At 38.5% G+C, this 12,500-nt stretch overlaps 1 protein-coding gene across 1 annotated transcript in view; it reads right to left on the bottom strand.

Annotated features, from left to right (window-relative positions):
- The window catches only part of GLP1R (glucagon like peptide 1 receptor), a 3,029,130-nt gene that overhangs the window by 2,870,628 nt on the left and 146,002 nt on the right, over positions 1-12,500 (bottom strand). The window lies entirely within an intron of this gene.

Genomic DNA, 12,500 nt, shown 5'->3' with positions numbered 1-12,500 from the left:
AGTTGTGTATAAAGGACTAAGAGGTGGTGATTTTGTTAATTTCACTAAAGAAAGAGAACTATATTGGATCTGTAAGTTGTGTGCAGATAGGAAGCCAGGGTCTCTTTAAGGCCGGTCTTGAAATCTAGAGATTTACCTAGGTGATTACTGCATTGTTTCTACTGGCTGTGTAATAATATATTAACTTGAATTTTATGATGCCTTTTTATTCAGTCTGACGAATAACCTTGTGTTTGAAAGCACTTACTATGTGGATTAAAACTGTTTTATTCATATTGCCTTGGTTGTTGAAATTTCTTTTTGTTTTTTACTTTGAAGTTATTTGATTTGAGAAGTTCCTACAGTTTTTCTGATTGGAGGTATTTTCTCTTCTGATATACATATATACACACACACAGTATATAAGAGTTACCGAATAGCTGGGTAACTATAGCAGAACTAGTAATGGAGACTGCTAGAAAGGTGCTTGGTGTGACATCTGGACAGAGGAAGGAGGACAAGGAGACCTGGTGGTGGAATGAGGAAGTACAGGAGAGTATACAGAGGAAGAGGCTGGCGAAGAAGAAGTGGGATTGTCAAAGAGATGAAGAAAGTAGACATGAGTATAAGGAGATAAGGCGCATGGCAAAGAGAGAGGTGGCGAAAGCTAAGGATAAGGCATATTGAGAGTTGTATGAGAGATTGGACACTAAAGAGGGAGAAAAGGACCTGTACCGATTGGCTAGACAGAGGGACAGAGCTGGGAAAGATGTTCAGCAAGTAAGGGTGATAAAGGATAGTGAGGGAAAGGTACTCACAAGAGAGGAGAGTGTGTTGAGTAGATGGAAAGAGTATTTTGAGAGGCTGATGAATGAAGAGAATGAGAGAGAGAGAGAAGGTTGGATGATGTGGGAATAGTGAATCAGGAAGTGAAACAGATCAGCAAGGAGGAAGTAAGGACAGCTATGAAGAGGATGAAGAATGGAAAGGTTGTTGGCCCAGATGACATACCAATGGAAGCATGGAGGTGCTTAGGAGAAATGGCAGTGGGATTTTTAACTAGATTGTTTAATGAAATTTTGGAAAGTCAGAGGATGCCTGAGGAGTGGAGAAAAAGTGTTTTGGTACCTATCTTTAAGAATAAGGGTGATGTGCAGAGCTGCAGTAACTAAAGAGGGATAAAACTGATCAGTCACAGCTTGAAGTTATGGGAAAGAGTAGTAGAAGCTAGGTTAAGAAGGGAGGTGATGATTAGTGATCAGCAGTATGGTTTCATGCCAGGAAAGAGCACTACAGATGCAATGTTTGCTCTGAGAGTGTTATTGGAGAAATACAGAGAAGGTCAGAAGGAGTTGCATTGTGTCTTTGTAGATTTGTAGAAAGCATATGACAGGGTGCCTAGGGAAGAGTTGTGGTATTGTATGAGGAAGTCGGGAGTGGCAGAGAAGTATGTAAGAGTGGTACGGGATATGTACGAGGGTAGTGTGACAGTGGTGAAGACTGCAGTGGGAGTGACAGATCTGTTTAAGGTGGAGGTGGGATTACATCAAGGATCATCTCTGAGTCCTTTCTTATTTGATGTGGTGATGGACAGGTTGACAGATGAGATCAGACAGGAGGCCCCATGGACTATGATGTTTGCAGATGACATTGTGATCTGTAGTGAGAGTAGGAATCAGGTTGAGGAGACTCTGGAGAGGTGGAGATATGCTCTAGAGAGCAGAGGAATAAAGGTCAGCAGGGCTAAGACAGAATATATGTGTGTAAATGTGAGGGAGGGTAGAGGAATGGTGAGGATGCAGGGAGTAGAGATGGTAAAGGTGAATGAGTTTAAGTACTTGGGATCAACAGTTCAGAGTAATGGTGAATGTGGAAGAGAGGTGAAGAAGAGAGTACAGGCAGGGTGGAATGGGTGGAGAAGATTGTCAGGAGTGATTTGTGACAGACGGGTACCTGTAAGAGTGAAAGGGAAGGTCTACAAGAGGGTAGTGAGACCAGCTATGTTATATGGGTTGGAGACAGTGGCATTGACAAAAAGGCAGGAGTCAGAGCTGGATGTGGCAGAGATAAAGATGTTAAGATTTGCACTCAGAGTGACTAGGATGGATAGGATTAGGAATCAGTATATTAGAGGGTCAGCTCATGTTGGGCAGTTTGGAGACAAAGCAAGAGAGACGAGATTGCGTTGGTCTGGACATGTGCTAAGGAGGGATGATGGGCATATTGGGAAAAAGATGCTAAGAATGGAGCTGCCAGGTAAGAGGAAAAGAGGAAGGCCTAAGATAAGGTTTATGGACGTGGTGAGAGAGGACGTGCAGGCGGTTGGTGTGACAGAGCAAGATGCAGAGGATAGGAAGAAATGGAAAGAGATGATCCACTGTGGCAACTCCTAATGGGAAAAGCCGAAAGATGATGATGATGATTATATATATATATATATATATATATATATATATATATATATATATATATGTATATATACACACACACACACACACACACACACACACACACACACACACACACACGGATCTACTTCAAAAGATCAAAGTTTTGAAACTTTGAATGTTCTGAATGGAGATTGCTGTATAGCACGGAATGTGAAATTTACCTTTTACTTTACTGTATTGCAGTCTCGGAGTTAGTATATTTAATTAGCAGGGGGTGCAGGGGGGGGGGGTTGCCAAAATGTGAAAGAAAACTTTTTTTTTTTTATTTTATTTGATGGTCAATGTTTCAAACGTCCAGTCATATGATCATCACCCATATGATGTTTCAACTTTTGAAACTTCGATCATCTAAAGTAGGCCCATATACATATATGTGTATACACACACACACACACACACACACACACACACACACACACACACACACACACATATATATATATATATATATATATATATATATAGATAGAGAACGAGACTAAGAAAAATAAGACTAGTTCATTTTTATCAAATGTTCAGTAGATCGACAAAGTGAACTGCAGGTTTGCTAATTTTCATTTTAGTGGATGTCCATTTTGCAGAAAGAAATATGTCGGTTTGCATTAGCAATGAGTGTGTGTGTGTGTGTGTGTGTGTGTGTGTGTGTGTGTGTGTGTGTGTTTGTAGTGTGCATCCAAGCTATCTTGTGTTGTAGCATTGTTACAGAAATGGTTTATCTTAGGTAAAGTGTAGGGATAGGGTTAAATGTAGGAGCAACTATTGTGAGCATGTACAACAAACATGGGATTGGAAGGCAAAAACAATGCCAAATCAGTAACAAACATGTATAAAAGTGTGTACACAGTACACAATCCACAAGTGGTCTGTCTTACATGATTTACAGTAACTTCACTGCATCTATAATGGCAGATTAATGAGGTAGATGCTTTTACAGAACATCAAACATTAGAGTTTAGGCATTTTAGTATGTATTTGTGGATTTCTTTTAATGTTTTCAATTTTTTAATTGAAAAATTATTTAGAATTAAGCACAGTGGTTCTTCTAAGTGAGTGGTAGTGAGTTTTTCTAACAATAGCAACATGCCAAATACTTAACAGCAGCTCCATTCCTGTAGAACATTAGCAACTTAATGCCTGCTACATTTACAAATATTTCCCTGAACTAGTCAATAGCAGTAGTATGCCTGTGTGCATCTGCAACTTCACTTGACTAGTTATGATTGTCTAGGATTTCATTCTTTCTAAACCTCAGTTCATTTAATAATATTTACATAATTTACAGAAATCTCTTAGCACACTGGAACTCTTTTTCTAAAACACATTGGGGGCTGTAGAATCATTTACAGTTACCAAATGGTTAGACATTAATTTGCATGATAAATGCAAACTATGCCTAAACCAGTATACTTACTAATAAACATTGTTCTGCTGCTCAGTGGCATTTTGAAAATTTTAGTGTAACAAAAGAAAAACAATTAGTGTGACATCTATTCATATCAATAATCAAGCTTCATTTTTCTTTTTTATGCTTTTCTCCCTGTAACAACCAACCTTCAGTCCTACTGCAATCAATGAACACATCCTTCCATACTGAGGCAATCACTGGTATAGCTGACCATCAATCAATTCATCCATCAGAGTTTTTTCTTTCGGTTGCATGGCCTTAACTCCTGTCCTCAGCAGCTATGTCCATCCTCACCTAGGGGTTTCTAGTGCAGTGAAGCATACTATCATCCTCTCTGCAAGATGGGAAACCTGCTGTCTGGCACACTTCCTCCTCTCCTGCATGACTCCTACAGCTCCTGAGCTCCTAACTAAGCACAGATCATCTGGGCTGCAGTCAGGACTTTAGAGAGGGAGGCATGGACAAGGTTAAATATAATGTCATTATATTTTGCTCTTGCTGTTTCTGTGAACTGGTGATCGTCAAAACTGTGCATAGGTGTGCGTGTGCATATATTATATTATATTTAGAGATATATGTATGTGTGTGTATGTATACATATGCATACACGATTTTGTGTGTGTGTGTGTGTGTGTGTGTGTGTGTGTGTGTGTGTGTGTGTCCTAAGAAAGATTGGTGTCTTTCCCCATTAATTTCCATGATAGGCTTTGATTCCCACACAATCCTGAATTTGTTGAAGAGGCAATCAGAAAATAAAAGAATTGATAAAATACTCTATTTCACTCTTAAAATAAATATTAGGTTTGTCAGTTAAGCAAAAACTATGCTCTTTATCTAACCAAAAATCACTGGTTGGTGTTTTGCAACCCCCCCATCCCCATCCCAGCAGTAAATTAATATCAACTCTCCAACACTATTTTCTCAATGCTTACATCATCAGTTAATTTTTTTCCAGCTACAAAAATATTTTTTTTTCCAGAAGACAATCTCTCCTGATAATATCAGCCAAAATCAGATATGAGGTAAAATATGCCACCAGGCAAAGGACAACCACAAAACCTTCTTTAACTATGTTTGAAGCATTTAGAAATAATGCCCAGCACTCTGCAGAACTAATAGTAAATGATAACACATACTCTGAACCAGATGACACAGCCAATATACTAGTGGATAAATTTAGTTCTAACTTTATCTGGTCTTGCCTCCTACATTACCAGATCTCATACTCACATCTACACCTCCCATCTGAATCTTCCATGAGCAAGTCCAGATAACATACTGGGCTGCTTACTGGCCAGCCTGTAAAAGGACATGTCAGTTCCCCTACAAAGGCTATTCAATGGCAGACTCCAAACAAGTGTTGTACCACATGAACAGAGGACAGCAACTGTCATCCTCTTGTACCAAGGTAGGGCATAAATGGACACAGGAAATTATAGGCCCACCAGTCTCATTTGTAAGGCTATGGAAAGGATCATTATGGGATTGATAAATAAGGACATAGGTAACTAAAAAACCCTTGATCCAAGCAGATCCTGCCTACTTAACCTTGTTGACTTCTTTGACAAGGTTACTGAAGCAATGGATGTGGTTAGATCAGTATATACTGCATATCCATATCTCGCAATGGTGCTCAACACCATCTCACACTTGGGTATTGTAGACAGACTTGTCCAGATAAATGCTATTTCCTACACAACTCACTAGATAGCAAATTGTCTCACAAGTAGAACCTAACAAATTAGAGTGGGCTCTCTTCCTAACCTTAAGACCTGTCACTAGCGGTTTACTCCAGACTTCAGTCTTTGGACCTCTCCTCTTTGGCATTCATTTCTCAGTGGTGAATGCTACTGTTGAGGGTTTATGGCTGACCAAGTTTCCCATGACTGTAAACTTGGTGCTATCATAAATTCCTTAGAGTGCATCATGATTCTCAAAGGTGGCCTTTCCCAAACTGATAGCTGGTCTCAAAACTATGGACTAAAACTGAATGATAAAAAATATATAAAAGTATCCTTTGGCAAGCAAGAATATCCTTGTAACTATCACAGTGACAAAACACCCCAGCAAATTGTTCCAATAGTTAGACAATTAGGATCAAATATAGACCTGAATTGCCATTTAGTCACCATGTATCAACTAAGTTTTTTTTCACTGTATAGGTTATTATTAAAGGTATGGTATCCTTTTCCACAGATGTGATCACTCCACTGTATTCTACACTCATCTGTCTAATCATTGAAAATAATGTCCCCTTCCTTATGTATCTGTCCAAACGTGACAGATCTGAGTTGGGGGGTTGGCATAATGGTTAAGGTGATTACATAACAGACAAAAAGTGCAGGATTTGATTCTCTCATAGGGGAACTGGCTAGGCTTAAAAATGGCCTATGATGGCAGTTAGCCTCATACCAATCTATGAAACGATGAAGTCACAACACTTTCTTACTAACACAACTAAGGCCTTAAACCATAAAAGCTATGCAGACTGCTTAAAGCCTTTTCTCTTTTCTTAGTGTCATGCAAGGTACAGAGGGACAATCTCTGCCTCACGTACACAACCTCAACAGATCCTGTCATGTCAGACCTACTGCACATTCACAAGTCCAAATGGGGCACAAACACCCATTCAAGATCTAAATCTCTTTTGCTACATAAATAGAACATGCTGGAGAGAGAGAGATGTAAGACAGGGAATACCACTTCTTTGGAATCATCTTACTCTCCACATAAAGCAAAGTACTTCTGTTACACTATTTAAACAATCTAGATGAATGAATGGGTATCAGCAAATTCACTTGTGGTTTAGCACCCTTGTCCCTCATGGATAAGGGCAATATATAAATGTTTTGTTCATCTCTGGGTTATTTGTAATTAAAATATAAGGGCTAAAAACTTTATGGGAATGCATGACTAGGCTTTTAAAGATTTCCACAGATTAATAGCTGATAATTAGCCCCACAGATCAATAGCCTAATAACCTTTTATCATCATTCACAACTACCTTTCTCCCGCCCATACTGCTTTGCTCATTATACATTCATAGTCACACCCTTCTCTAACAGCACCTATATATTCTACATTGTAAATTCTACTTTTCTTAAATAAAGCCTTACTTCTTCATATTTTACCTACATTCTCATACTCTAGCCTTTTAAATCTCACAGTTCCTTACATTCCAGGGAAGATACTAGGACTAGCTCTCTCTTCCTTCACAGAAAATATTTCTATACTAGCTACCCTCTATCAGCTTTCACAGAAAATATTTCTATACTAGCTACCCACTATCAGCTTTCAGACTCCACCACCACTAAAGATCCTTCTGCCCTGCAACTTATTTTCCCTTCTTGATCCCTATTTCCCCACTAGATGCCATCTATAACATACAGATCATGTTACTAACCACACTACCACTCAGCTTATTCTCTTGTATTCTGCTGCTGGACCATCTCCTATCCTACCATGACTCTATAATAGCTCTCAACATATCTTCAGCTCTGTCCCAACCACCTATTCATACCTCCACTCTACCATCTGCATACATTGCACCAAACATATTTAATGATGCTCCTCACCTTTTCTCCAAATAAGACTGATTAACTCAATTTTGACTCAAACCAAAACAAAATTAAGTGGAAAAACTCTCCAGAAAACAAGTATCAGTAATTCCCCAGTATACTAAAATCCTTCTAGGAGTAGACATTCATCATAACGAACATCAATACAATTCTCTTCCACACACTACTCCAACCCTACAATGGTTAACCCCCAACCCTGGTAATATAACTTTTAAATGTCAGAAGCCACGGTGGTGCAGCGATAGCATTCTCGCCTCACAGCAAGAGGTTCTCCCATTCGATTCTCGGCTGGAGCACCTTCTGTGTGAAGTCTGCATGTCCTCCCCATAATCAAGTGGCATTCGAAAGACATGCATGAATGGGCATGCCTTCGTTGAAGGTTGGGCATCGGGCTGGCACTTCGGCACCATAAAAAATCAACTGCCAATCATTAGCAGACTGGAATTCCGCTGTGGCAACCCCTAACCAGGAAAAGACGAAAGAAAAACAGAAACAAGAAGCATAAGAAATAAAACTGCTGAACTACGTCTGGCTACCCAACATAAACCTGATATTCTCATTGTAACTCAAACATAGCTTAAATCCAGCATAAATGACTCTGAAATTACACCTCCTGGCTATAATATCATCCATAATGATCATATAAATAGGACAAGTGGTGTTATTGCTTTAATATCTCCAACAACTACCACATTCCACCATATAACAAACCAGTGTCAAAAGTCAATACAGAAGGGCTTATTACTTCCCTGTCATTAAACAATTATAAAAGTAATATGTATTACTGCTCTTTACAGCCATCCTGGAGACAATACAGCTATACTGGAAGATGTCCTACATTGAATATCAATAACAATTCCACAAGAAATAATACTACTAGGTGATGTGAATGTCAATTATTGGACATAAACTCTAACTCCCCTACATCTAGTGTGGAATTATTTGGTTTCACACAACTAATTAATACCCCCAACTAATTAATGGCCCCAAACATTATAGCAAGACATCAAAGTCCCTATTGGAATATTTCCTACTATCAGACTCTGCAAATACACCACCTCAAGTACAGTGTCTGACTCTATCAGTGATCATCTCCCAATCTATTCAACCAGACATCTCACACATCTACTTAAACATCTTGTTTAAAAATTAACATGCAATCTTTCCAAGTTTAACCCAAAAAAATCCTCCCTTAGATAATGCTGTAAATTAATTCAATAGAGCGCTCATGAATATACTAAATTGACTTGCACCACCTATAAGGAAGAAACTAAAAACAATTAATGCGATTTAGCTATCTAAAAACAGTAATAGAGGATAGAGAAAAAAAAAAGGAAAAAGCACTGAAAGAATGGAAAAAATACAAAACACCACAATATCTTGAAAACTTGTGAATACTTTGCAATCATACTAAAAAGCAAATTAATGAAGACAGAAACAACTATACTACAATAACTTTCATAATAATAGTAATCAAAACCCTAAAATTTTGAACAGACATTAAAGAAATCTTGCATTATGGCCAAAAATTCAAATGTAACCACTCTCCTAATAACTCATCACATAAAACCACAATACAGTTCTACTCTTATTTCATATATAGTATAGCATCTCTAACCAAGGATTCCCAAACATTTAATCCTAACCCTGCCAAGCAGCCATGTATCACCACATCTACTTTCATCTTCAACCCTGTGCCCTCATCCTACATAAAACTATTCTTAAGCTCAAACCATGCGTTACTTCAGCTGCTGACCTTCCAGGTGAATACCTTAAATGGCAGCCAACAGCATTGCCTAGCCTGTCTAAATCCTTATAAATAGTTCAGTCCAAAAAAATTCACAAATTACCCTCTGTGCAACTTTTATGTATAACAATCGTATCCTCCCATCTCCAAAATACTTGAAAATATGTTCAAAAACAATTGCTAAACTATCTCCTGCAGGACGAACCCCTATCTCATGGCTTCCATCCTTCCCATAGTATTAACACTGCACTTCTAACCTGTAGAGATACTTGTCAATAAACCTAGAGATAACGGCAAACTCGTCTCCTTATTTCTAGATTTGTATAAAGCCTTTGGCACAGTTAGTCACTGCAAACTTCTACTTCAGATGTCCTCATTAGGTCTCTCTCAGCCCACACTTCTATGGCTCAAAAGCTACCTATCCAACAGGTATTAGTCAGTCAGTAAAATGGCACTTCACCTTCTCTCCATACCTTCCAGTCACCACTGGTGTACCACAAAGCTCTATTCTTGGTCCCCTCCTCTTTAACATTCTCATCAACACCCACCAAACATTCACAAAATAGGTCTCCCTAATACAGCATGAAGATGACTCCACAGATGACTCCACACTCATTTGCACATCTGACAATGTGGCACATCTCCAAAAATTTACTCATGAAGTTTTAACTGCAACTGAAATATAGCTTTGTAACTCACAACTCATGCTCAACCCTAAAAAAATACATGTTTATTTCCACAAATTTCTCTCTCATGAAAAAAATAAAACTTTCTCTTTTGATAATACAACCATTGAAGTCCCTTCTCATACCAAATTATTAGGGACGACAGTGGATGATAATCTTAAATTCAACCTGCATATACAAATTTACATAAGAAAAAAAACTCATTAAAAACAGGGATGCTTTATAGAGCCAAAACCTTTCTCAGTGATGCAACTAAAGCTACACTTGCAGCTATTTACCTCCTCCTCACACTTCTTTAGGGTGCTCCCATCCTTACTAACCTTCAGGCATCATAAAAATCAAAACATGAACAATGATATAACAAAGTTGCTAAATTTGCATCATATGCACCTTTACAGAACACACCACCACTGTATAGCACCAAAGAATTAAATTGGTTAGAATTACTCCATCAAATAACATATACTTCTTAACACCTATACAATTATCCAGAATCCATCTGCTTGTCCAGTACTAAATAACATTTACACAATTACTTTCCCAGTTAGTCATTACAATCCAATGACCAAAAACTTGTGCCTGTCCGCAAACCTATCAAATTTGCTTGGCATTGTCTGTACTAATACCATGTTGCTAAGGCCTGGTACTCCTATCTCCACCAAAAGGCCAGTCACTAATGGAGTCCCCCAGAGCTCAGTACTGGGTTTGCTCCTTTCTGGCATCTATTTCTCGGAAATGGAAGGAAATGCTGAAGGTTTATGGCTGACTAAGTTTGCAGATGATTGCAAGCTGAGGGTTATCATCAGAGTGCAGACACTATCATTCTTTAGAAGGTCTATTTCTAACTAAAAAATGGTGCCAATGCCATGGTCTTAAAGTCAATGCTAAGAAATGCATAATTGCAGCCTTTGGGAAGTTAACCTTCCTGGCTAATTACCATGTTGATAATATGACCCTAAGAGTCAACCCAGTGGTCCGTGATCTGGGTTAGCAAATAAACGGTAGCATTACCTTCGACCACCACGTGGCCACAGTGGTGAGGAAATCCTTTTATGTTGTGCAATTTATAAGTAAGGGCTTGATATCTAGATCCAAAAAAGTCATTATCCCACTGTATTCTGCCCATATCAGACTGATCATAGAATACAATGCTCCTTCGGTATGTGTCTGACCAGGCATCTGCAGCAACTAGAGTGACCTCAGAGGTCACTCTAGTTGCTGCAGATACAAAAGAATACAAGGCATAACAAACCTGCCTTATGCAGAGTACCTTAAAGCCCTTTCCCTCTGCTCAGTCTCCTTTAGATTGCTGAGGGGTGATCTAATACACAGACTCCACACTTATGAATCCCCTACATATTTGAAAGTCATAGGGTACCAGACATACAAGATCTAGGGACTTGAATTTTGTCTGTGACTTAAACACAACATGCTGGAGAAACAGATTTGTGTCCCAGAGATTGCCCCTCTTATTAGGATCATAGGAGGTTACTAGGCTAATGGCCCTGGGGCCATTACAAGCCTAGCCAAGAGGTTATCCCCAAAAAATAAACTTCAGTCAGCATGTCACCCCTGTCAATGAGGGACAAAGGTGGTACCCCTAGGACAAATTTATGGTTTCCCATCCACTCATCAAGGTTGCGCTTGAAGAGAGTCAGTTGAACAGGCTTTTCATCCATGTGAAGCTGAGTTTCTCTATTACCCAGTTTAAGCATAACCTAGACCAGTGGATGGGGAATAAGAAATTTACACAGGACCTGGCACCCACATATCTTATGGACAGATGCAGCTTATAAATGCCTGGTCCTCAATTTCCTACTTGGATACAAGATCATTATTCTTTTAGGAAAACTTGGCTAGGCTTAGAATAGCTCCCCCGCATTGTTAGCCAAGGAATCATCTATAAATCTATCCGTCATATCAATACCCTCTCTCCCATCTTTCAAAACCATTCTGACAGATTTCCAAGCCAAAAGCTTGCTCTTTACTTGGTTTAACACCAGGATAAACTATATCCCTAAATTTAAAGGAATATCTGTTCATATCTTACATCTCCCCTTACTCGCTCTTCTTCACTCATTTCCTTACTTCACTCAAATTCTCTCCCTTGGCTTACTTCTCTAAATATACCATAAGCCTGCTTTTCTCTCACTTTGCATTGCAATTCTTGTTTGTATTGTACTAACTTGCCTTTAATTTCTGTACAAAATGGTTAAAATTTCTCTAACTATTAATCATTGTCATATAACTTGTATCTATTATTAAACAATGTTTTTATATTATGTCTAAATTGATATAATCATTTAATCTGCAGGTTTTTTATCATTATTATTTTTAAATACTGTAAAAGTATTGTTCTTAAAATGCTTTGTAATACATTGGAGCTTTTCTCCCCAGGCCTTCACTGGAAAATGAACTCCTACCCAGTCGGATATTTCCTATAATCAAATGTCAGTAAATAAAGTACATATGAAACAATGAAATTACGAGATGGTTCAACAAAGCTCAAGATCTGTCACTGTGCAGGAGCCATACCAACTCTCTGCATCATTCCAGCTTTGCTGATGAATCACGCGCAAAACTGGTGTTGCATAAAAAAAAAACAGTCTAGAGGAGAATTGCATTTCCCTTTGTTATATTTACACTAGAAGCGTT

The sequence above is a fragment of the Protopterus annectens genome, chromosome 1.part1 (assembly GCF_019279795.1).
Source record: "Protopterus annectens isolate FY-2018-M chromosome 1.part1, PAN1.0, whole genome shotgun sequence".
In the NCBI taxonomy this organism is placed as follows: Eukaryota; Metazoa; Chordata; order Ceratodontiformes; family Protopteridae; genus Protopterus; species Protopterus annectens.
Note: the sequence above shows the minus strand (reverse complement) of the source record. Positions and strands in the feature narration are given on the sequence as shown.